Genomic DNA, 4,268 nt, shown 5'->3' with positions numbered 1-4,268 from the left:
TCATTTAGCAGTTTACTCAAGCTTAAGGAATCCTTGTGTAGTTTTTCTTTCTTTCTTTCTTTCTTTCTTTCTTTCTTTCTTTCTTTCTTTCTTTTTTTTTTTTTTTTTTTTTTTTTTTTTGGTGGAACCAGGGATTGAACTCAGGCTTTTCCACTGAGCCATCTCCCCACCCACAAGCGCTTGTTCTACTGAGCTATCTCCCGGGTCCCCTGTGTAGTTTTCTTAACAAAATTTTAGATGACCTATGAGAACCACATTACAACAAATAACATGTTAAATCCTTTTCTTTTTCTTTCTTTCTTTTGTTCTTTTCTTTCTTTATTTTTTTTGTACGAGGGAATCAAACTCAGGACCTTGCACTTGCCAAGCTGGTGCAATGCTGCTGAGCTATCTTCTTGGCCCAACACATTATTCTTGACCAACAAAAGATTCCCAAGTTATTATATACAGACAACAATATGCCTTACATTAATAAAACCAGTCTTTACATCATTTTGAACAACTCAAAACCTGATCAAAGCATGTCTTTAACTGTGATGACACTTATCTATAAGCCAACTTAAGTTGTAAACATATTTTTAAAAAATCTTAAAGAGTAAAAAAGAAGAAAAATTATTGAGCTCAAACAAAACAGCTATAGATGTTGTAATGGGCCACAAATTGAACAGATAGGCAGATAAGGACACCTAAGACAATTGTTAATAGAGCAGAGTGAACTTAGGTATATTTGGCTGAATTGAATGATAATAACTCTTATAGTTTTTAAGTTTGTAACTATAAATAGACTAGTCAGAACTTTTTATAAGTCAATTAACAGGGATCTCTGGTAATAAGAATCAGAAGAAATAAAAACTTTTAGTGTACTGTGCCGGCCCTCCCTGCCCCCAGGGTGCACTGAGACAGCAATTAAGATTGGGTGTGGTGGTGCATGCCTGTAATCCCAGCACTTGGAAGGCTGAACACAGGTGGATCACTAGGAATCTAAGAGTCCAATCTATGATCTATGATCTATGTAGTGATACCCTGTAGACCCTGTATTAAATATAAACAAATAAATAAAAACAATTTTTTATGTCTGTGAAAGTAAAGATAGTTTTTAAAATGAGCCCTAGGGCGAGTTAGCTCAGCGGTCTAAAGTGCCTGCTTAGGCAAGTTTAGGCAAGCACAGGGACCATGGTTTGATTCCTGGCACCACATGCCACACCAGCCACGCCCACAGGGTGGGTTGAGCTGGCCATTAGAAAAAAAAAATGAGCCCTAGGCTGATGGTTTATCTGACTGGAATACCCAGCTATACAGGCTTTTCACTGTACTTTGATAGCCACAGTTGTTTGATAGCCATAGCTGATAGCCAAAACTGCTATTTTGATAGTCACATGTAAATTCTCCCTCTAAAAGGGCAGACCATTAAAGATAATTTTAATTATTTTTAGGGGGATGTACAGGCCAGGTTTAGGTGTAGAAAAAGATTCCATGGAACTCTTTGGATCTAAGTACCTACTTTAAAACAGTGAATGAGCCAAGTCTCCAGTCTTCCCTGTTGCAGATGTCTATCTATGATAGTTTTTTTTTTTTCCATTTTGAAAAGAAAAAAAGGGGAGAAAATGTTTTTGTCAATCTTTCTTTCTTTCTTTTTCTTTTTCTTTTCTTTTTTTTTTTTTTTTTTCGGAACCGGGTATTGAACTCAGGCCCTTGCACTTACCAGGGAAGTGCTTATTCTACTGAGCTATCTCCCCAGCCCCTGCCAATCTTTCTAGCTCTGTGCCCAATCTAAAGTGTCCCCTCGACTTACCTTGTGCTGCATCAGTAGTGGCAAACTGGAAGTGTGAGGAACTGGCCACAGCTGGGTTAATCAGTCTTATTCTACACCTGGGCCCCCTTCCTCATGCTCCTGTGCCACTGGACCGTACTTAGCTACAGGTTTTCTTCTTTCTAGAACTTCAGCTGGCATGCCTCTGAGAATGATGGCTGTTTTAGAGAGAAAGCATGATGAGAGAGACAGTCCTCTGGGGACTTGGGCTATGGCTATCCCTTAATATCTAGGTTTTTTTTTTAAAAGATGATGATCTGTTAAAAGGTTGGGGAAAAGGGGAAAAAGAGATGATGTACAGCTACTCTGGACAAGTAGAGTAAATTCAAAAGGGAAATATTCCTTGATATCTGTTTTTGTTAGCTGTTGAAGAGTCTGTTGGAATTTTGCCACTTAGGTAATATCTTTTAGCAAGGCATCTGTTTCCCTATCAAAGAGAAAATCACTAGTAAACAGTATATGATCTATAAATCATAGGACTGTAATTTGGAAAAATTTAAAACAGGCCAACTCATGGGAGAACAAAAAGATGTCCAAGAAGATGAGACTGGGTCTTAATGTAAGGAGTCTGAACATAAAGTAATTCTGACCATTTTTCTTTTTTCTCTTGCAGTATACCTCTAGTTGTAAAATAGCATCATAATGAATCTTTCTCTTTCCATTCTACTTTGTCTCTAGAGGTAGGCAGGGCTTGTGTGGATGCACAAGAATATTGTTTTTTTTGTTTTGTTTTGTTTTGTTTTGTTTTGTTTTGTTTTTGGAGAAGAATATTAAACCACTCTTTTTCAATATATGAGGGTTGAACAAATTTCAGTGCCAAAGAATACATTTTTAAAGGAGTAAGAGAATATGACCTTTTTCAAAAACAAAGGGAAAGGGGCCAGCAGATAGCTCAGCAGACTAAAGCACCTGCTAGGTAAGCTTAGGCAAGTGCAGGGATCATGCTTTGATCCCTAGCACCACAGGCCATACCAGCCTTGCCCCCAGGCATGCTGAGTGACTCTGGCCATGGTGGAGCATGACTATAATCCCAGTGATGGGAATGCTGAAAACAGGAGGATCACTATGAATCTGAGCTATGTAGTGAGACCCTGTAACAATCAAATACATTTAAAAAAGAAAAAAAAGGTGGGGGGGAGATAGGCATCCCTACTTATTTTTATTTTTTTCAGTTTATATATTTGGTACAGGGTCTCACTATGCAGCTTGGACTCATAGTGATCTTCCTGTTTTCAGCCTCCCCAGCACTGGATTACAGGTGTGCACCACCATGCCCAGACTGGATCACCCCCAGGGCAAGGCTGGCATGGCATGTCTGTTGAACTATTTTGCCAGCCCCCTACTTAGTTTTTATCTGCCCTCAAGGTTTCCCTGAGGTGACCTTTGTCTAGAGCAAGTGGTTGCTATCCGGAAAGTGACCAGAATATAGGTCAAGCTGGACTATCTACTTTTATGGATGCATACCCCTACCTTCTCTGGAACTTCAAATTCCTAACTCCAAAGTATGTTTCCAAAAGCACAAGCCATAAGTGAGTTTTGCTATAATGGCCATGTTTAAAGAAGGAAACATTGTTAGCAAAATTAAATCAATGATCAAGAGACCTGAACAACTGTTTCTCAATTTCCCAACTGAAAAAGAGTGAGAGGGGAAAAAAAGGGGCAGACTGGAAGTGATTGGGGTGCTTCCCAGCCTGAAAAAAAGGTCACCTCTGGAGATAGAAGCAAGTGATGACAAGCCATCAAGACTTTTGTGTTATTTGCCAACCCACTTGGGCAGTCTACCGAGGAGTAAGATAAGGCTACTTTTTATGCACAATCCACTCTACAGATTTGTGTCTCTATGTCTGTAACATACTTTTGAAACCTGCAGGTTAAAACCTGCACTCATTGTCTGGCAACTATAACTTTTACATTAGCAAAAATACTTCCCTCCCTTATGCACATAAATTATGAGAGCCAATCTTAGGAGGGGGGAGAGAGCCAGGAAGTTGGGGCCTTTTTGAGAGTGTGAGGGAATAAGATAAAAGAATAGTTTAGAAATGTGCTTTGGGGCCAGGTATATAGCTCAGTGGCACAGTGCTGGCCTGGCAAGCACAAGGTGCTGAGTTCAATTCCTGATGCAAAATAATAATAATAATAATAATAATAATAATAATAATAATTTTCTTCTGAACTGAATGTATTTTGGTCCCATAAGAATAATGCTTAGGAGCTCTCCTAGCAGGTGGTGGCAGCTGCTTTTGCAATTATAATCAAGATTAAGGCTTGGGATCTTCGCAGCAAGAAGAAAAAGAAGAAGGAGGAGGAGGGGGGGAGGGAGAGGAGGAAGGGGAAGAGGAAGGGGAAGGGGAAGGGGAAGAAGAAGGAGAAAGAGGAAGAGGAGGAGGAGAAAGGAGAAGGAGAAGAGGAGGAGGAGAAGGAGAAGGAGAAGGAGGAGGAGGAGGAGGAGGAGGAGGAG

The 4,268-nt window shown here is 39.8% G+C and overlaps 2 pseudogenes; both read left to right on the top strand.

Annotated features, from left to right (window-relative positions):
- The window catches only part of LOC101589973, a 4,378-nt pseudogene extending 1,944 nt beyond the window's left edge, over window positions 1–2,434 (top strand).
- A 920-nt stretch (window positions 2,435–3,354) lies between these two features.
- The window catches only part of LOC105740896, a 1,423-nt pseudogene continuing 509 nt past the window's right edge, over window positions 3,355–4,268 (top strand).

The sequence above is a fragment of the Octodon degus genome, unplaced genomic scaffold (genome assembly GCF_000260255.1).
Source record: "Octodon degus isolate 3935 unplaced genomic scaffold, OctDeg1.0 scaffold00093, whole genome shotgun sequence".
In the NCBI taxonomy this organism is placed as follows: domain Eukaryota; kingdom Metazoa; phylum Chordata; class Mammalia; order Rodentia; family Octodontidae; genus Octodon; species Octodon degus.
The sequence above is the reverse complement of the archived record's forward strand: the minus strand, read 5'-3'. Positions and strand labels throughout refer to the sequence as shown.